This window comes from Equus caballus, chromosome 31, assembly GCF_041296265.1.
Source record: "Equus caballus isolate H_3958 breed thoroughbred chromosome 31, TB-T2T, whole genome shotgun sequence".
Taxonomy (NCBI): Eukaryota; Metazoa; Chordata; class Mammalia; order Perissodactyla; family Equidae; genus Equus; species Equus caballus.
The window spans coordinates 21,760,671-21,783,046 of record NC_091714.1 but is presented as its reverse complement, the minus strand read 5'-3'; the positions used below and the strand labels follow the sequence as shown (position 1 = coordinate 21,783,046).

At 42.2% G+C, this 22,376-nt stretch overlaps 1 protein-coding gene across 13 annotated transcripts in view; it reads left to right on the top strand.

Moving 5' to 3' along the window:
• Positions 1-22,376, top strand: part of UTRN (utrophin) — a 478,290-nt gene that overhangs the window by 8,472 nt on the left and 447,442 nt on the right. For 3 of the 13 annotated variants that reach the window (XM_070256240.1, XM_070256238.1, XM_070256239.1), the window contains exon 3: positions 3,189-3,369. The exons of the other annotated variants lie outside the window; for them this stretch is intronic. The gene's annotated coding sequence lies outside the window, so the exon portion shown is untranslated. The remainder of the gene's footprint in view (positions 1-3,188; positions 3,370-22,376) is intronic. 13 annotated transcript variants of the gene reach the window in all.

The following is a 22,376-nucleotide window of genomic DNA, read 5'->3' as shown; positions in this document are numbered from 1 at the left end:
ACAATCTTGGCTCTAAATACGTAGCTACTCTGGCTGTCCCTCGGTCTCTGCGGGGGATTGTTTCCGGACCCCCACTGATACCAAAATCTACAGATGCTCAAGTCCCTTATATACAATGGTGCAGTATTTGCATATGACCTGTGAACACCCTCCCGTATACGTTAAATCATCTCTAGATTACTTATAGTACCTAATACAATGTAAATGATATGCAGATAGTTGTTACACAGTATTGTTTAGGGAATAATGACAAGAAAAATAAAAGTGCGTCCGTGTTCAGTGCAGACGAGCGTCGTAGACCTTTCCATGGGTGATTGGTTGAATCCGCGAATGCGGAGCCTGTGGGTATGGAGGACCAACTCTATTGAGTAGCTTGAAGGCTGTTTTAGAGGTACAGCTTAATATCCTGTTTGAAAGTACCCTCTGAGGATGTTTTATTCCTCTAAAATTCTTTTTTCTTTAAATGTTTTAGTAGGATAAAGTACTATGTAGATATAAGGGATTATTAATATCTTCTTAAGAGTACAGAGTGTTGTATCCAGAAATATGTAAATGTAACAAAGCGGAAAATGAAAGTGAGAGACTTTAACGTAGCCATGGTCATGTGCTACAAATTGTGAGGAGGTGTATCCTTTTTGTTTTGAGGAAGATTAGCCCTGAGCTAACTGCTGCCAATCCTCCTCTTTTTGCTGAGGAAGGCTGGCCCTGAGCTAACACCCGTGCCCATCTTCCTCTACTTTCTATGTGGGACGCCTGCCATAACCTGGCTTGTCAAGTGGTGCTATGTCCGTACCCGGGATCCAAACTGGTGAACCCCGGGCCGCTGATCTTAAGTCATGTTCTGCATCAACCTCCCTTACAGTAAGACCTTTGATATTTATAACTATGTACTTTAGTCATGTCCATAACACAGTAATTATATGTTTAAAAATACTGGGTATATAGGATAAGGACTGATAACTTACAAACTATTCTTTAAATTAAAAATTATCATTTAAAAACACTGACAATTCTCACACACTATTGAGGGACAGATGGGCAGAAATTATCATGTATTTATTTACGTATTTTTGTGTGTTTTTAACATGCGTGCCAGTTGGCCCAGAAACTCTATTTTTAAAGTTTTTTCCCCTAGGGTACACACAGAAATGTACAAGCAAGAAATTGATCAGAGCATTTTTCTAATAGAAATTGGAAACACCATAAAAATCCAGTATTGAGGATCGATTAAGTCATAATTTTCTGAAGTATTTGAAAGGAGCACAAGTTCTAATGTCTAATTCAAAAAAGGATGTCACGGGCAAATTATTTTCAGAAATAGTGGTTTAAACCTCCTCTGTTCTTTTACTGTAGGACATCTGAACAGATCATATAGCATCTCAGTGGAGTTCATTAAATTAGGGTATGTCCATAAAGTAGATTATGCATTTATAAAAACATTATGGATGTATATATGTTTGAGCATAGAAATACGTTCTGGTATATTGTTAGGTAGAAAAAGATGTTCAATTTGAAGCCATTTACGTGAAAAATATTTTCTCAAAAGAATTTCGTAGGGTGACACTAAAATGTTAATAGTGGTCATCTTGCCATTTGGGGATTATTACTTTTCTCCTTTTACTTGCATCTATTTTCTAAAGTTCTTCCATGAGCCTGTATTTGTTCTCATATTTTTAAAGACTCTCCAGTTGCTTAGAGTGTTTTCATGCCAAGCCTATGATGATTACTTTTTTCTTTTTGGTGGCGCCTACTTCAAAACACATTGAAAAGTTAGCTGTTGCATAGCTGAGATATAAATCACATTCTTTTGACTGGATTATGTTGCAAAAGCCAGTAGATAAATTTGGATTTGAATGGGCCTCTTAGTCCCAGTCTTGCTTTCTGGAAGGCACACTTTGATTCTTTTAAGGTAGATATTAGTGTACAGTGGTAATGTCTCATCATGCACCAAAATTTATGTATTGAAATGGGATTTTTAGTTCAGATTAAGTCAAAGGAGTCACTTGCATATAATGCATATTTTTAAAGATCCTCCTTGCATGTGTTCTCTGCTGAAGTTGTTACTTTCATTGATTTAAAGGAATGTTTTCCTGTGGGAGAATTTTGCTTCTAATCTGCTCCTCTGGGTTCCTTCCTTTTTGGGATTGGGTACAGGGGAGGGGGCAGAGATTGAGGTGGGAAAGAACTAATGTTGGGAGTGTATTGCTAAATTTAATCTCTTGGTTTATGAAGATTCTTCTCTTCTTCTTCTCCAAATCCTTGAGTTTGGGCCATCTAAAAGTGTGGCGTAATAAAAATACTTGTGCATTTTACATTAAGTTATTGGGATTGTTTACATTACCCTCATTCATTCTGAGTTTGCTTTTTGCCGTGTGTGAGGTTTAAAAAAAATTTTAAAGTCATTTCCATGGTTTCAACAGATTTATGACATTATCAGGGTAGACGATGAAATAGTTTCATAATTATAAAAGCCAAGCATTTTTTTATGGTTGTAGTACATTTGCCTTGGATTTGAATGAATTTTAGAAAAGAACTTGAAAGAACATGACCTTTAATGATTAAGGGCCTGGGGTTGGGTACAAGCAGACCTTTCCTTCCCTAACTCACAGACACACAAGTCAAGTTCGTCAATGAGTGACTGCGTCTTTGACAGCCTGAATTAGTGGGCTTCAGAAAGCTTAACAAGTTAGTAAATATTTTGAGAGAGTAGGCCAAGAATAAGAGTTTTTTAAAAACATGAATATCTTGCCAGTGGAGTCTGTGATGCAGAAACTTCTGCTTGGAACATTTGAAACACGACATCATAAAATGGTTCGAGATGCATATAAAATCGAAGAACAGCCTCTCTGCTATCTCATGCTGTCAACAGCTGACACACTTTAAAGCTAGTAACGCAGAACAGGTCGTCCTTTTCTGTTTTTCTCAGCGCTGTTGCGCTAAGTGTTAGCCCAGAGCCTCCTAAAGAGGGTAGACCTCAGGGCTAAAGGCAGTGTGTTAGCTAGCTACAGGAGGGGACAGTTGGGAGATTCGAATCATAGACGCTCGGATGGAAAGGGCCATTTGCTGAATGAATTGCATAAGCTCCACATTGTTGTCTGATTCAGTGCGTTCTTTAGAAGACCTTGGGCAGGAAGCCTGAGTGTAACAACTTTATCATTTCTTTCTTCACGTTTTCTCTTCTTGTCTAGTCCTAGGATCGATTGTTGAAGGAACCTTACAGGCCGTATAACCCGGCTGTGCCTGTGAGGGGGTTCCCCAGCGTCTGCTTGCATACCTCAGTGGATGGGATCTCGCTGGTGATGATGATGATGAGAATTCTAGCAATTTACATTTATTGAACACAGACTGTGTGCAGATACAGAGTAAGAGGTTAGTCCTCACCACTGTTTTACAGATGACAAACGTGAGCCACACAGAAGTAATTTCCCACACTGGCCTTCCCTCTAGTTCCCCAAAGGCCCAGTTGTGCCTACCTCAGGGCCTTTGCATGTCCGTCTTCCCTCTGACTTTGCCTGACAGGCTCCTTGTCATTTAGATCTAGGCTTAAATGTCATCTCTGAGAGGTCTTCCCTGCTGACTTCAGTCACTCTTGCCTGCATCACTGTACAGCCATATGTTGCTTAACGGGGATACAGTGTGTGTCAGGCAATTTCGTTGTTGTGTGAACATCATAGAATCCACTTACACAAACTCAGATGGGATAGCCTACTACACACCTGGGCTATATAGTCCTAACCTTACGGGACCACTGTCCTATATGCGGTCTGGCTTTGACTGAATCGTCGTTATGGGTTGCATGACCGTACCTAAGTTGCCCACATGTTCTTACCACCATCTGGCATTTTTCTTGTGTTGTGTGTTTGCTAATGTCCTTCCCACTAGGATTCAATTCCACAGGAGCAGGGACCAGCACATCTCTGGCAGCAAGCCCTCATAGTACTTACCTCCTAGTAGGTGAGCGATGAATGTTTATTCAATGAAAAGGGCTACAAGAGCCGGAAAGTGCAGGAGCTGGGATGAGAACTCAGGTGATCTGACTCTGGAAACCCTGTGTTTGACCCCTACATGGCGTAGAATCTTCTAATTCATGTAGTAGTTTGTTCTGTTGCTGCTGGAGGAGTTTTCTTCATTTTGCACCTAAATCTACTGCTCATAAATTTTGTGCAGTATCAATTGGATTTGTACATCCTCCTGCCTCTTCCTTTACGGTTACTGGGGTTGGGCCCCTGGGCTGTGAGGTAGAGCTTCTCTGAGGCCCCTGTTCGCATCATAGTCCTGCCGAGGGGGCGCTGATTGTAGGAGACACAACGTGCTGCTCCCAGACCCGTGCTGGCCCTCCCTGGCTCTCTGTGTGCTTCTCTCTTAAGAGTTAGCAAAGAGGAAAATACCAGAGGACAGGTACCTCTGGGTGGAGGGTAGAGAAACTGATAATCTGCTTCTGACGTGAATTCCCTTTTCTCTTTTCCTCCGACTGCTGCTCAAGGCTTTTCATTGGCTGGTGACAAAAGGTAGTGGATTTCAGATGCCCTGCGATTTGGCACAGGTGGAACCCTGGTCTGATGCCCAGATGGGTATCTGTGGGGTTGAAAGACTTGGTCGAGGTGGAGGGAGGGAGAGGGAAGAAGAGAGGGGCCAGTAAAATACAAATGAAATGAATTATTTAGTATGGAATATTATACCTGGTTACATTTATAGCAAAGCCTCCTGAAAAGATGCTATGTTTGCTGTAAAGTAAACTTGCTTAACCAGATTCGGTTTTATGGAAATGATGAGGAAAGCTACCTGATTTATATCTTTCAGAGGCCTTTCTTTAGGAGGGACAGTAGTTAAGTTGTATTTAGAGAGTCATTGTACTTCTTTCTCCTTCATTTAAAGACACATCTGTGTGGGGGTTTTTCTAAAGAGCTTGAGGGACTGAAAAATAGTTCTTTTTTTTCCTCTTCCCCTGAAACTTTAAGTGGCTGGAATACCCGTGCTTTGAAGGGAGGTCTTTGAGCAGGTTTGGTTTTTTCCACGAGCCCTGGGGATTTGTGGTGAGGGACAGTAACCCTGATGGAAATTCAGCTCTGACGGGGCAGAGCAGCTATTCGTAATGCGCGTAGAAATATTCTCCGTGTTATACCTCATTAGGCTGAAGTACTGTGGTCATAGGAAAGTTTTCTGTCTTAATGGGATTCTCATGAGCTGTTCCTGTGCTTGTGAAAGCTCTGTAGGTGGTCCATTCACCGTCGGACCATGTGAATTGCTGAGAACATTCTAAGCAATGGAAGTACATTAATTATATAGATAGAATGGAAAACTCAATTTTATTGAACCCTATTTGAGCCCAGAAGTTTGAACTAGATGCTGATATGATGATTTTCTGGGAATGAGCGAACATGCAAGATCATTGAAACAGTTGTGAATATTAGTTAAAGTTTAATCGTGAAAGGATACTCCGGTGGTTTCGTATATATGGGCTAGATTTTTGTTTTCTCCGTAAGCTGCGTGTGGAGGGAGAGGTATTTAGTATATTATCATTTTTATTTTTTTGTATGCCTTAACTGCTTAAAAGTAAATACACTCCCTTCGGTATTTGAAATGTGAGTCAGTGTGAGTTTTTTAATGCTTTTTTTTTTTTTTTAAAGATTTTATTTTTTTCCTTTGTTTCCCCAAAGCCCCCCGGTACATAGTTATATATTCGTACATAGTTATATATTCTTCGTTGTGGGTCCTTCTAGTTGTGGCATGTGGGACGCTGCCTCAGTGTGGTCTGATGAGCAGTGCCATGTCCGCACCCAGGATTCGAACCAACGAAACACTGGGCCGCCTGCAGCGGAGCGCGCGAACTTAACCACTCGGCCACGGGGCAAGCCCCTCAGTGTGAGTTTTTAATATCTCTTGACTCTCGCAGTGATGGCTTGTGGACTGACAATCTAAGCCAGACCCAGCTCTGTCTCTTTCGCTTCCTCTGTCCCTGGATTTACATGTCAGTTGCAGGAGGCAGGTCATTTCCACCCTCCATGTAACCATAACCGTTGTACTGTTGCCTTTGAACAACCAAGTACCTGAGGCTCCTTTCTATCCTGTGGGGCTTCTCCATCAGCAGCTTGTACTGCCGGCCTAGTTAAGAAGGGGAATAGTTGGTATGTGCTCATTTGGCAGCTAAGATTAAGGTTTGAAGTGGTACAACCTCACATTGGTTTTGAGAACTCAGTTTCTTTTTTTGTTTTGAGGACGATTAGCCCTGAGCTAACTACTGCCAATCTTCCTCTTTTTGCTGAGGAAGACTGGCTCTGAGCTAACATCCATGCCCACCTTCCTCCACTTTGTATGTGGGACGCCTACCACAGTATGGCTTTTGCCAAGTGGTGCCATGTCTGCACCGGGGATCTGAACTGTCGAACCCCAGCTGTCGAGAAGCGGAAAGTGTGAACTTAACCGCTGTGACACTGGGCCGGCCCGAGAGCTCAGTTTCTTGAAAAAAAAAACCAAAAAACAGTTCTGTCTATCACAGCCGTTGAGCTCCAAGTGTAAAGCACGAGAATATCATTTCATAGGTGAATATTTTCAAATGAACTTTTTTTGGGTGGGTGGGTGGCCAGCTAGTTATGATTTCTGTCCAGTTCAATAGTTTTAGCACTTAATTATGTACCAAACTTTTTTTCCAGGGAGCAGAAAAAGCACATAATGACATTTCTGATGTAGCAGAGAAACCCAATAAAAAAATATGATTTTATGTCTCTAAGTGGTACCACTTTAAAAGAAATACATGTGCTGTAGCTGAGAAAGTATTATCTGTTTGGATCTTCATTTCTAATTCCATGGTTTTAATATTTGCACATTTCTTCTGTTCCGTTTTCTAATTAAGATTTTGGTCTATGATATTTATATGAAGACTATGAAGCATTTTGAGGTTGATACAAATTGACTGGCTCTCTTGCTCCTCACAGGCCAGGTGTGAATCATGTTACTTCGCATTAATTCAGTAATTATGTAGATGTTTACACATACTTTTATTTTGAAAATCGGATTCTGGGCTCGTCCCGGATGGAGTTCCTAACTCAGGCTGCGTGTCAGAACGACCCTTTGGGATTCCCGTTCAGTCCCGTGGGGCCAGTCCCGGAATCTGGAGTTTTTGCAAGCTCCGCGGGTTATTCTGTTTAGTGCCATTGATTTATGGACAAAGGAGGTGGGTTTAAGACTCTGGGAACTAAAGCAAAAGTCATCTGTGCTTTCAGAGGAGCAAGGAAAGCTGTAGTTAAATGTGGAAGATTACTTCTACTTACAAACGCTTCCCTTTAAACAATTTTAAAAAGTAATGAATTTCTTGGTATTGGGCATTTTTTCTTTTGCTCTATACTTTGAAAGGTTTGGGTTGTGCTAAGCAGAGGTACACTGTGGAAAGTGGGTCAAGAGACTGATGAAACTTGTAGGTGTGTTTCTCGTTGTGACCCGTTAAACCAGAAGATCATATCAGAATATTCAGCACCGAAATATGTCTTCATTGAGCGCCTTCGTCTTCTCCTCTGTGTATTTAACCTTTTCCTGCAATGAGCCTGAAGTCAAATCCTGAATTCCTTCAGGGATCCCTCTGATTAATTCATCATAAAAGATTACTGTGGGGGCTGGCCCCATGGCATAGTGGTTAGGCTGGATGCAGTCCGTTTTGGCGGCTTGGGTTTGTGGTTTGGATCCCAGGCACGGACTTACACCACTCGTCAGCCATGCTGAGACGGTGACCCACATACAAAATAGAGGAAGATTGGCAACAGATGTTAGCTCAGGGCGAATGTTCCTCACACACACACACACACACACACACACACACAAAATAAATAAATAAATAAATAAAAATTACCGTGTATATTTTCTAAGAAATTATTTCCAAGACAGATTTGTTTTTGACTCATGGTGGGGAAAAAAACTCTTATAGCCATCCTCTATGCTAGTTTTCATTTTTTTTTCTTTTTAGTTGTTGCAGTTTATTCATATGATGGAATAATTTGCAATTAAAAACCACTAATTCTTTCTGTATTTTTACAGGAAAATTTCCCTTTTTTTAAAAAAAGATTTTATTTTTTCTTCTTCTACCCAAAGCCCCCCAGTACATAGTTGTCTATCTTTTAGTTGTGGGTCCTTCTAGTTGTGGTACGCTGGACACCGCCTCAGCATGGCCTGATGAGCGGTGCTAGGTCCGTGCCCAGGATTTGAACTGGTGAAACCCTGGGCTGCCAAAGCGGAGTGTGCAAACTTAACCATTTGGTCACAGGGCCAGCCCCTTTGGGATTATTTCTAAGATATGATATAAAGCGTAAAACATAAACAAAAACATTATGGTAGTTCCCTTATCTTCTTTGAGGTTAGAGAAAATTGTTATATATGTATTTGTCTCCCTGTTTTTGTAATTTTAGTTAGGTGACATCTAGTACTTATATTTAATGTAACTACATTTTCTTTTGATATAAAATAATTTGCCTACCATTCTTTGAAAATGGGTGAATTTTAAAAGATAAATAATGATTTTTATGTTGAAGATGAATTAGGATTTAAGTGACTTATGGACCACCATAGCAAGTTCTGAAAGGATCTATAAATACACCCGGAGATCCTGGGATGTCCTTATATTCATTTGACCAAACCAAACCAAACTCTAGAAAAGATTTCTTATAGTCCTTGACTTATTTGCAGTAGTGTCTTTGAGCCCGAATGTTTCACCTCTTTGAGGGTGCACGAAGGGATCTTTGTTTCTTCATTGATTAGATAACCTTCAGTGTGGGTTGAGATGCGTAATCACTTTTTATATGTCATTGTGTGGAATTTGAGATCGTGTCTCAGAATTTAATGGGACCTGCTCCTGAGGCAGTTTTAAGATGGAGGCTTTAAAAGGGAGTGCGCCTGGTCAGGCCTGAGTGGGATAATTTCTATTTGAACAGAGACTTTTGTGCAGGAGTTGGCCATGTGGAAGTATGAGTCAGTTTTAATGAACTACTTAGGAGGGAGCCTTTTTCAGATTTGTTTGAAACAAACAGACCACAAAATAAGACCAGTAAAATTTACCCCAAAAGAAACAGACTTGAAAACAAAATTTGGTTCTAAGTTGTAGGCGATCTGTTCTTCAAAGTGAATTGTTATATAGCCAGTTTTAAAATCATATTGTCTTTTTAAAATTGGGATATAATCAACATATAACATTATATTAGTTTCAGATGTGCAACATAGGGATTTGATAGTTGTGTATATTGCACAGTAGGTCTAGCTAACATCTGTCACCATAATTAAAAATGCTTTTATTCGCGTGATGAGAACTTTTAAGATCTACCCTCTTGGCAACTTTCAAATATGCAATACAGTGTTATTAGCTATAGTCATCCTGCTGTGCATTACAGCCCCATGACTTACTTCCTTTATAACGGGAAGTTTGTACCTTTTGACCACCTTCACCCATTTTGCTCCACCACCCCGCCCCTCAGCTGGCCTCTGGTAACCACCAATCTGTTCTCTCTATCTGTGAGTTCAGTTTTTTTAGATTCCACGTATAAGTGAATCATATGATATTTGTCTTCCTTTGTCTGACTTAGTTTATTTAGGATACTGCCCTCAAGGTCCATCCACGTTGTCACAAATGGCAAGATTTCCTTCTTTTTTTGTGGCTGAATAATATTCCATTGTGTATATCTACCACATCTTCTTTGTCCATTCATCCATTGATGGACACTTGGGTTGCTTCCATGTCTTGCCTATTGTAAATAAGGCTGCAGTGAACATGGAGGTGCATATATCTTTTTGAGTTAGTGTTTCATTTTCTTCAGATGAATATCCAGAAATGGAATCATGTGGGAATTCTATTTTTGATTTTTTGAAGAACCTCCATACTGTTTTTCATAGTAGTTGCACCAATTTACCTCCCCATCAACAGTGCACAGGGGTTCCCTTTTCTCCACATCCTCACCAACACTTGTTCTTGACTTTTTGATAACAGCTATTCTGACAGGTGTGAGTTGATGTCTCATTGTGGTTTTGACTTGCATTTCTCCAGTGATTAGTGATGTTGAGCAGCTTTTCATGTACCTGTTGGCCATCTGTATGTCTTTCTTACTGAACCAGGTTGGTTTGGCCCCCGCACAGTATGTCAATCACCGGGACGATGAGTTTTGCAGCAGAGAAAGGGTTTATTCACAAGGCAGCCAAGAAAGATATCAGAGAACAAGTCTCAAACTCACCTCTCCAAAAATGGGGATTAATTATATTTATAGGATAAAGGCTCTGAAGTGTAGGGATGGATGATTGGAGGTAAGGAGAAGTGAGGTAATTGATGACCTGCACAAGTGTGGTCAAGCTTCATGGCTCTTCCTAGGATGCATGTTCATAAAAGGGTGGCGTTAGCCTCATCTGAGGGTGGAGTTTTCAGCCCCCCTGATGTCAAAGGTCACTTATTGGACATTCGCACAGGCCCAGTTGATGGGTCGATGGTCTCAACCAGCCTGAACTGAGCTAAGAGTTGACTCTCAGTTCCTGAAAAACAACTTAAGCATCCATTACCGTGGTGACCCAAGCATCAGAGATGTTATCTATAAGGAACCTAGTGGGAGTCTTATAATAGTCTACTTATCTACATGACTATTAAGAACCATCATTAATGGCAATCTGGCCACAATTTTCATCTCCTTTGGAAAAAAGTCTATTCAAATCCTTTGCCCATTTTTAAATCAGATGTTTGTTTTATTTGCTATTGAGTTGTATTAGTTCCTTTTCTATTCTGGATATTAACCTGTTGGAGGAGGTCATTGAGAGGACATGACCACAGGTTGACCCAAGAACTGGACACAGATAATCAAAGGCTCCTCATCCCTCCCCTGGCCTTGGAATGTACATTCCGCCCACTGTTCCCACACTAGAAGCCACTTCAAGGATGCAGCCTGGAGAGAGTAATGTGTGGTTGAGACCATATGGACTGTCTATGTGACTCAACCCCATTAAGGCCTCTGTATGGAATCTTAAGATTCTGGCGGCTGAGTGAGATCTACTTGTCTTGTGGCTGCCCAAGACCAGCCTCCTGGGTGAGTTCCCTTGCTTATTAAACCTGCCACCTCCCAATCTGGGGTGGTCCGCTTCTTTCTTCAGGCTCCCCTTGCCCTCTGTGTATGGGGGCCGGTTTAGAATTTCATCCGGAGAACTCCCAAGGTTGGGAACCTTATCAGATTTCTACCTTATCAGATATATAATTTGCAATTTATTGTCTTTTAGAATTTAAAATGCAAGTATCACTTGGAGCTGGGAGAACGAATCCGAGTCTTATTTGGTGTTGAAGGCCCCTAGCCTTCTCCAAACACCACCTTCTGGGGGCTCTTAAATAAAACTCCATGTGTGCTCTAGTTTACTGTTACCCTACGCAGTTCCTTCATAGGTGTTTAGAAAAAGGCATACTGCAGAATGCAAAGATATTTATGTTTGTGTTTTTATATGGGGTATCAGTGGCCAGTTGTATAACACGTATCAGACCCTTAATCATATATTAAATTCCATTTTAATACTATGTGTATAGAAAAAAATCAGAGCAACTTATTTTAACTGACGTGCTTTTTCAAGAGCTGTAACCTATTAGTTAAAAGAGTGTCAGTATTTGGAGAAGGAACATGTGTGCTTGCTCTCTGTCTCAGGCTGGCCCTATGGAGCATTTAGTGTTGGACAGGTCTTATTCTGGGGACCCAGCATCCAGGCAGATTGCTTAGAGAGGGGAACCCATTTGCAAGTATGTCTGAGAGAAACATTTAGGGAAATCTGAGGCCATCTTATCTTTTCTAGCAGTGCTGTCCTCCCCCACCCCCACCCCATACCCTGTGAAGGAGGCAAATGGCGCCACGTGAGGACTGCCCATGGTCCTCTTCTTGCCTTTGCGACATGGCTTGCTTTGTTGTCTGTGCTTGGCTGTTCTCCCCCACCCCTTCCAGGTTTGAAACCTCCATCCTTCAAAGATCAGCATAAATGCCACAAAGCATTCTCCTCTGATCACCGAGCCAGAATCAGTCTCTCCCTCTTGTTCACTGTTCATTTCTCTTTTTGGCTCTTCTTGCTTGTGTACAGAGACATGCTTTCCTAATTTGACTTTCTGATGCCAGCCTGTAGCTTAGTCACACAGTAAGTACTCAATAAAAGCTTACCATGCACTTTCATGGTTTAAAAAATCAGACTCGCTTAGATACATACCTTATTCACTCAGCAAGTGGTTGTCCTTCAGTCACTGTTGCTAGATGATGGCTCAGAGGTGAGCAAGATGTGTGTCTGTTCTTCAGGTGCTCTCAGGATGGTTGGGAAGAGAGGCATAAATAGACGTCCTCGCAAAACTGGTGCGGTGTAAACAAGGCCGTGGGAACATGGAAGGAGGACGGACAAGCTCTTGTCTTGGTGGGAATGAGGGCAGGGCTGGTAGGAGAGGGCCCCAAGAGGAGGGAGTTTGAGGTGTGCCTTGAAGGATGTATAGGAGATAGCCACAGGGACAATAAGAGAAGGGAGTTTCAGGTTGATGGAAAAGGACAATGCATTGGAGTCTGTAGCTGGTAGTTGAGTGTGGCTGGCGTGTTGGGGGTGATGGGAGAGGTTGGGGCCAGCTTTTGAAAGCTCTTTTGAAGCGGATTAAGGGGTTCGATCTTTTCCCTATAGGGAGCCACTACAGGATATTAAGTGGGTTAATGACTGGCTCAGCACTGTTTTTCAGAAAGATAACTTGGTTGGCAGTATGAAAGATAAGTTTAGAAGGGAGCAGAGCTGGAGGGAGGCAGGGAGAGGATAAGAGTCGTGAACATAATTGAAGTTAGAGATTCTGGGGGCTTGCACCAGAGTGGCGCAGGTGGAGGTGGAGCGGGGGAAAGGATCTGAAGGATGGTTAGCAGTTAGTCACAACACGTACAAAGCCGCAGTGGAAAGTTCTCAGTACTTTCAGTTATTAGCTCTTCCTCCAGAACTGATTTTCTTAACTTGATTAATTTCTTAACATTTTACAGGTAGGTTTATCTCTTAGTTAGGTTGACTGCTGCTGTTTTTCTTTTGATCAGTTTATTTAGGTAACTTTCAATTGAATTCAGTTTCAGTAGTATTTGTATTTTCTTCTATATGTATATTCTGAAAGAAAGGTCATCCTTCAGCAAAAAGTAGATTCATTAAAATGAGAAAAAAAGAGAAAGTTTATTTATGCTTTTTCGGTACAATATAAAATTTCTTTGAAAAGCTAGCAAAGAAAGGTACAATTAATCTCATCCTACAGTGAAGATAATAGTCCTGGACAGCTAAAAGAAAATCTGTGTGTGAAAAGAGCTTGGAAAACTATTTCAGAAAAACTTTAATTGAAGAAGAGAATGTTTCATGTGACACTGAAGATAATGCCATCTTGTATTAACTAATTTCAGCTTCAACAGATAGGATAGAGTACATGCAAATTAGAAATAAATTAAGAGCAGATGTTGAGAAATATCTTTCATTTAGGGAATAATTAAGTGGCGGAAAGGTCTTGGAGTTCAGTCAATAAAGCTGGGAGGCTCAGAAATCAGAATTATTCGGGTTAACAGATGTTTCTCCTAATGTGATGCTCTGTCGTGGAGGTTTGGGGACTAGGAGAAAGAAGAGGCTGTTATTGTCATATTGTTTTTCTTTTAAGTTCCATCCTTCAAATCTTGTATTCAGTAGCCTAACTTTACATTCTAGCACGTTAAGTCGATATTTCAGAATGGTGGTTCCCTTGACATTTAAGAAAAAACAAAAGACCTTATTTGAAGACTCTGCATTGCTGGTGCCTAAGTTTTGGATTTGATCAGTTTTATTGGCTTTCTTGGCTGTGAATCTAGCTTTCTGTAAGATTCAGTTCTATCTTATGTTGTAGAGATGGTTAGGGAAGGACTTATTTGTCTGTCTGTATCTGTATCTATCTGTCCATCTGTCCGTCCGTCCGTCCATCAATCCATCCATGCATCCATCCATCCATCCATCCATCCATGTATCTATCTACCTGTCTACCTACGTACCTACCTACTCACCCACCCATCCACCCACCCATCCATCCATGCATTCATCCATCCATGTTTCTATCTACCTGTTTGCTACCTACCTACTATCTATCTGTCCATCTATCCATCCATCCATGTTTCTATCTTCCTATCTACCTATGTACCTACCCACCCACTATCTATCTATCTATCTATCTATCTGTAAAAGCATTTTCAACAGTATTTTGTTACTTTGCTCCTACTGTGTGTCAGGCATTGGGATTGGCACAGGGTGGCTAAGACATGGTTCCAGGTGTCGATTGTCTTTCACCAAGAGAGGGCAGTTGCACTGGTTTTCAAGTAAACAGATTAAACGGGTAGTTGCCCAGTTTTAAAAGTAAAACAGCACAGGATGCTGTGTGAGCTCCTGGGACGGGTGGCTGATGTCCAGAGGCCTCAGGAAAGGCATCTTGGAAGAATGGCTATCTAAGCTGAGATCTGAAGAATGAATACAAGTTAGAGAAAGGGTGGGAGGTGGGGAGGGTTGTTAAGATCGAGGGAATCAGTGGCATATCAGAGGTGTGGAGGTGAGAACTGCTGAATGACTCAGTGGGCTGTGACAAGGAAAGAAATCCACTGGATGGAAAGAGAGTTAAACTGAGGCCTCTTTTTTTTTTTTAAAGATTTTTATTTTTTCCTTTTTCTCCCCAAAGCCCCCCAGTACATAGTTGTATATTTCTCATTGTGGGTTCTTCTAGTTGTGGCATGTGGGACGCTGCCTCAGCGTGGTTTGATGAGCAGTGCCATGTCCGCGCCCAGGATTCGAACCAACGAAACACTGGGACGCCTGCAGCGGAGCGCGCGAACTTAACCACTCGGCCACGGGGCCAGCCCCAAAACTGAGGCCTCTTAATTAGGAGTGTTGTAGACCACGGTGAGGAGTTTGGCTCCTATCCTAAGGGTACCTCTGAAAGGATATTTTGTTTTTTCTTTTTAATTTAAAAATTTACATTTAATATTATTTAAAAAAATTATCAAGTAGTCAATATAAATAAATGTACAGGAAATGATAACCAGATATGTGTGCCCTCATTTGAAATTTATCACCTATTAATATTTTGACATATTTCCTTTAGATCATATTTTAAAGAGCTAATTATAGCAGCATAGATAAACAAAAATCAAGCTGCAGAATGTATTGAATGGTACCACGTATAAAGTGCAAATACTGACAAAAATTACTATGTAATATTTATGTAGCCATAAATACAAACTAAAATACAGAAATGTTCATGGAAATTATAAACACTGAATTAAAGATAATGGATTTCTCTAGAGATAATGGGAGAGGGGTGTCTTCAATTATTTCTGTAATTCCTCAATGAAAATAAAAATAATGTCTGAAACAAATATGCAGTGACGCTAATTTGTATAGCTGGGTGATGACTGCCTTAGTTCCAGTTCCTTGGAAGTAGAATTTGAGTCAGAGATTTCTGTGCACTTGAGAACAATTCCTAAAAGACATGAGGGAAGAAGGACCCGGCAGGGGGAAAAGCTGGACTAGGATTCAGTTGCAACAAGGGCACTGTCTGATTCCACAGGGAGCGCTGGAGCTGGGATGGTCCTTCAGAGATTGCCTAGTGAGACAGTGGTGTCAAGTCTTGGGACCCATGTCTTGACCTGTATCCTGGCCTTAGGCTGACCCTGGGATGGAGGTGAGGTGAAAGTTGGGGCAAGCCAACCACCTTCGGCCGTCAGCTCTTCCTGGAGCGATGCGCAGCTATGGGCCTCAGCTGCCAACACTTTCAGCTGCTGGGGTGATGAATGTGTGTGTGGCTAGAGCACCACAGCATCCCCTCCGACGATGTACATTGTGCCATTTTACTGTTGTCTACTTGTGTGTTTGAAATATTTCATATTTTTCAAATCTCAGCATTTAAAAAAAACTAACCTTCCAATTTTTAGGTGCTTCCCAAACTACTCCTTCAACACACACACACACACATTTACTGTTTGTTTTTCTCTGGCAGCTGGAGATGCCCTCCTCTCTCCCACTCCTGGTTTTGGAAGGCCTTGCTGGCTCTGTGAGGTTTTAAGCAGGGGGCTGATCTGATCAGATTTGCTCTTCCAGAGACTAGGTGGCATGGGTTGGGCAAAGGATGGGGCAAGGCTGGAGGCCTGGAGGACCGCTGTGTGACTGTCACGGTGGAAGGGTAAGCGTTATTGTTGGCCCGGACTAAGGAGTGGTGTTTGGGATGGAGGAGAGGGGAGAGTTGGGCGGCTTCAGGTTGGAGACAGACTTGGTGGGCCACAGTGGAGGAGAAGTCTGCTTTCTGGCTTTGACATCTGGCAGGTGAAGCCTTTCTGTTAAGGTTTTGGGGGCAGTGAGGTGGGTAAGTGGATATATATTAAATATATGTCCCAGGAGAGTGGCCTGAGCTGGGATCACATCCTGGAAAATTGACATCTGGAGTCTTGACTACTTTCCTCAGTGATTCACAGAGCTCTTTGAAATATATTAAAAATTTTCAAGATTTCATCAGAATGGTTTTCTTTCTCTTTGTATTTTCTGAGATTTTTGACTGACCCTCGAATGAACATCTGGAGGCAGGGGAATTTAAGAGATGTTAGATGAGAGCAGTGGAAGATGAGGAAGTAAGAAGTGGTGTTTGATTTTTCATATTTTTAGCAGATGTCGGTTCTTGACCCCTTGGGAGCTGACTGTGTTTCTCTCCAGGGTCATCGGAAGTCAACTTGCAGATATTATTCTGGCTAACCTGGTTGGCTTGGGGAGGGGAGAGATGGGGTTATCAAGAAACGCTTGCCATATGTACAAACGTTTTTACACATTTCCCTCTGTATGTTTTCCGGGAAAAGTTGTCCATAGTTTTCATAATATTCTCAAGGGAGGCCTCTGATCCACCGTGAAGTTGGGTCTTATTAGGGTTGCGTCTCTCGTAGGGTTTCTGTCTTTTCTGGTGGAAATTAAATTGGCAGTCTGATACTCTGGCAAGAGTTTAGGGTCACACCCTATTGTCACAGCTCAAAGTCTGGGCCTTCTGTCGCCTATGTTGTCTCAGAGCCGTTCAAACAAAAGGCCTGATTGCTAGAATTCGGGCGAGTAGACACAAAGTTTGAAGGAAGAACTTTCTGATAATGTTTCACTCAGTTTTGCATAGAATGAATTTTTATTTGTTGATGAATCTTTCTCTTTTGTTGCTAAAAGTGGCAAATAATCAGACATAAATTACTAATTAACAGTCTGGTTCAGATTTTTTTTTTTACATTAATGGAACTTGTGCTTCATCAAGCTCAGGTGGAATGGGTATCACAATGCTTTATTTTTTCTAACATCAGAGGTTACTTCTTTTTCAAAGATGGTGATATATTTGTCACTTGAAAACAGGCCAGGCAGTCTCTCCCACACTCATGGAGTAAGAGTACTCCCGGATGCCTTTCATGTCCCTCTTTTCTCCCACCATCTCTTACTCCGGGAGAGGTCAGGTAGTGTCCCCTGGCTCCTCATTTCATGTCCCCGCCGACCTGCCAGCCTAAACCGCATGTCCTCTCTTTGCTCTTTTTTTTTTTTTTAAAGATTTTATTTTTTTCCTTTTTCTCCCCAAAGCTCCCCAGTACATAGTTGTATATTCTTCGTTGTGGGTCATTCTAGTTGTGGCATGTGGGATGCCGCCTCAGCGTGGCTCGATGAGCAGTGCCATGTCTGCGCCCAGGATTCGAACCAACGAAACACTGGGCCGCCTGCAGCAGAGCACACGAACTTAACCACTCGGCCACGGGGCCAGCCCCCCTCTCTTTGCTCTTTACCACGATTCTGTGATCAATCGCAACCACTCTTTTGCTCACACCTTCAGTCCTCTTGCCTTTCTCGCTTCATCACAGCCGCGTCAAACTCCACCCCTGGTTAATTCTAACTCTCCACCTGCTCTGTGCCAGCCCCTGTGCAGAGGAACATGGCTGGAGGAAGACATACTGCCCTAATTCCTTGCCGCAGTGTAATTCAGACTCACGCGGGAGACCTTTGTTCCCCGGGGCAGTCACTCTCCCACTGTTCTACGTGAGTAAGTCATGCCGGCTCCTCTCTCCTGAAACATTCAGCTCTTCCTCCCCATGCTGACTCTTAGCTCATGACTCTGCCTACTCCTGTCCTGAGAAAATGGAAGTCAACTGAAGAGGAATCCACAAGGTCCGACACCATATCCACCTCAAACCAGCACCTGCCCAAGGCCACCCCAGACGTGTAATGGTCTCTCGGGAGCATCAACACAGCCGGTCATTCCCTCCTCCTTGGAGCACTTCTTCACGTGGCTTCTGGGATACACCGAACTCTCTTGGTTTCCCTCATTCTTCTTCGTGGGTTCTCCTTCCCAACGTTGGAGGGCCCAGGGCATGGTCCTGGGACCTCCTCCTTATCAGTACTCACTCTCTTTGTCATCGCCCTGTCTCCTGGTTTAAAATACTGGACTCACATGTCTCTCTCTGGCCCTGAACTCTCCCTTTGAACTGCATTCTTGCATTTCCAAATGCCCACTTGACATCTCCACTTGTGTGTTCAAATCAGAACTCCTGATCTCTCCCCACCCAAAGCTGATCCCACAATCTTGCCCAGCTCTCTTAAAGGCACTTGGATTCTTCCAATTGCTCAGGCTGAAAATTTTATTTTATTTACTTATTTTTTTTGTGAGGAAGATTGGCCCTGAGCTAACATCTGTTGCCAGTCTTCCTCTTTTTGCTTGAGGAAGATTGTTGCTGAGCTAACATGCATGCCAATCTTCCTCTCTTTTATGTGGGATGCCACCACAGCATGGTTTGACCGGCAGTGCCAGGTTTGCGCCTGGGATCTGAACCTGCGAACCCTGGGCTGCCAAAGTGGAGTGCACGAACTTAACCACTACGCCACCGGGCCGGCCCCTGAAAATTTTAGAGTCAACCCTTGTAGTACTTTCTTTCACTTATAAACACATCCAGTCCATCAGCAAATCCTGTTGGGTTTATTTTCCAAATACTGTTTATACAGAATCTGGTCATATTTTACCATCTCCGCTGCCACCGCCCTGGTCCAGGCCATCATCACTTGCCTGAATTTCTGCACTGCCTCCTACTGGTCTCCCAGCTTCCATTCTTGTCTCTCTGAGGCTGGTCTCAACCAGCAGCAGAGTGAGTCTTTTTAAAACAGAAGTAGATCATTTCACCGTTAAGTTTGCAGTTCTGCAATGACTTCCCATTTTGCTTATAATAAAGTTCAAGACCTTACAGTGACCTCTAGACCCCCGAGTGATTCTGCCGGCTTCCTCTGCCTCCCCTTTTGGCTCATTGTACACAGTCGGGGTCCTCCCAATTCAGGACCTTTCCCATGGCGGCCCCTGCCTGGAGGGCTGTTCCCTCAGGTAACCGTGTGGGTGACTCCTTCCTCTGCACAACCTACGTGACCACCTGATTAGGTGCAAACCCTCCCTTCTTCAGCACTCTTCACTCACTTTACCCAGCTTAATTTTTTTCCATGGCAGTTAACAACGCACTGGCAAACTCTATGATTTACTTGTGTGGTATGCTGAGGTCTGTCTCTTTCCACTAGAATGTAAACTCCACGAGGGCAAGTCTTTTGTCTGGGTTGAATTGCTAGTATCTAGAACAGTATGTACCTGACACATAGTATGTGCTCAATTAAGTGTATGTTGAGTGAATAACAAATTGTGTTTTTTGTTGCTTTCAATCAATGTGTAATCCCTGAGACAAGGAACAGTTTGATCTTTATTGTGTCTTTATTGTACTGATTGATTAGGTCCAGGTTAACCTGACTGTGTTTCCCAGATGCTGGTTGGCAGACCTCTTGATGATGCTTTCAACAGTCAGACATGAAAAGAGAAGACCAAGGCAGTGTAATGTAGATAGATGTCAGTGTAAGGTCGTCAACTGCCTTTTCTTTTCCAAGATTGTCCTTTATTTGGAGAATATGTTAATTTTTTATTTGGCATGAAATGTTCATTTAATGAAATGATGGTGATGGTTTTTCTGTGAGATGAATTCTGGCAGGAGCAAGCTTTCTCCAGATTAACCATTCCAAAAGGGCCCAAGTGTAGGGTTCTGGAAAGTGAGGATGCTAATATTTCACTTTGTTATGTGATTTGGATCCCTCCCTCCTTTCCTTCCTTCCTTCTGTGCTTTTGCTTTGGAAGTCTTTCTGAAAACAGGTCTTAGATGGAGGCCCTTTTTAGGAAAGTGACTGTGCATTGCTGTTCCCTTTAGCACAGGGCTGACAGGGCGAAGCTTTCTATAAAGCAGGGTTTGAAGGGTAGGAGTGGCGGGTAGCCCACCCCAGGCCCCTGAGGGTCCTTCGTGGTATTTAGAACATAATTTAAAACATTGCTTTAGTTGATAAATTCTAGAAAACCTGGGTGCCCTATTAAAAAGAAAGACCTTAGTCTCAGAGGCTAGTTAGGGTCTGGTTTTTGTTCTGCAAATAATGAGCTTTGTGACCTTGAATACATCACTCAGTCTCTGCGCACAATTAATTGATTTGTTTGTAAGGTAAGGAGTGTGGACCAGATGGCCTCATGCTGATCGCCCTGTAAGCTCCAGAGAACCAAATCGTTAATGCTTCATTGTCAAAGTTGTGCTAGCAAAGGGTTGTGTTCTGTTACCTTCTTCCTCCTGGCTCTCATTTCAGTCGTGTCTGCGCTGATCTTGTGACCTTCCCAAATATTCTATACACTTGGGTTCCTACAAGCAGTACTGTTGTTGGGATTATAGAAAGGATTATGTGATGGCATTTGGGATAAGCATTTTATGCCTGCACTGAGTTGGGTATCAAGTATAGCATGATATTGTTATTTTATACAATATTTCCAAAGCAGAATAAGAAAATCCTACAGGATTTAAAGTTTTTATTAGCACTCTGTTGTAGCCGTGCTGTATGGAGTGGTTCAGAGCTGTATCAGATGATCCGGTTTTGAATCTCAGCGTGGCCACCTTTTGGCTGTGTGGACTTGAGCACATTGCTAAGCAGCTCTGTGCCTCAGTTTCCTTATCAATAAAGTTGGAATAGTAATACCACCTATTCCCTCATATTGTAAAAATTAACTGAACTAATATACGTCAAGCACTTGTGTACACAGAAACACTCAATAAATGTTAGCTATTACTACCACACAAATACTTATTAAATGTGGGTGTATTTTTCTCGTCTTTTAAAATCAGCATGTAAAAAATAGTTTTAATCATATCACACAAGCAGAATTTGTGTTTTTATTTCTTAAGGATCTCCAGACTTTTGACTTTTTGCTTTTTTATATTTAATAAGAAGCAGTCTAGGAGACCGAGGATTTTCAGGTCATTTTACAGACCTTTAGACGCTATGATTAATTCTCACATGCAACTCTTTTTATTTTTTCTTGTGTCTTTAACTATATATTTGATACATTTTTGTGGTAAGATTTTTGAAAAAATAACTCTGCCTCCATACAAAATCTCTCCTTCCTTTCCTAATTTTTTTTTATTGCTAAGGCTTGGTACAATGCTTCTTTGTCTGGGATCACCATAGTTGACTCATAGCATATGCTTTAGGCAGACTCCCCAACAATCTACCTTACAACCAGTTTACTTAGATCATTTGCAAATGTCTTAGTTAGAGAGAGGCTAACCTGGGGTACCAGAGAAACTTCAAAATTCCGTGGCTCACATAAGATCAAAGTTCATTTTTCTCTCCCTTTACAGTTCAGAGTTTGCGGGTGGCATTCGTGGACACATGGCCCTGCTCCATGTGGTCTCTCAGGGATCTTGCTTCCTTTTTTCCTGTTCTGCCATTCTGAACTATTGTCTCATCTTTTAATTTTTTAATTTTTTAATTTTTTTAATTTTCTAAGATTGGCACCTGAGCTAACAACTGTTGCCAATCTTCTTTTTTTTTTTTTCCTGCTATTTCTCCCCAGATCCCCCCAGTACACAGCTGTATATTCTAGTTGTAGGTCCTTCTGGTTGTGCTACGTGGGACGCTGCCTCAGCGTGGCCTGACCAGTGGTGCCATGTCCACACCGGGAAACCCTGGGCCGCTGAAGTGGAGCGCGCAAACTTAGTCACTTGGCCACAGGGCCGGCCCCTGTCTCATCTTTTTTGGTTGCAACTGGCCCCTCAACACTATGTCCAAGTTCCAGTCCAAGGAAAGGGGAAAGAGAGGAAGTGAAAAATAAGCAATTTCCTTTTTGAAGGATGTGACCCAGAGGTTGCATTCATGATTCCTTTCACCATCCCACTGGCTAGACTTAGTCACGTGCCTCATTTAGCTGCAGGGGAGGTTGGGAAATGCGATTTGTGGCAAGGCGGGTGCTGAGCTAAAAACTGAGGAGGAGGGGAGAGGGTGGGATTTCTGATACCAACGAGAGGGAGAGAATGGATAGTGACAAACAT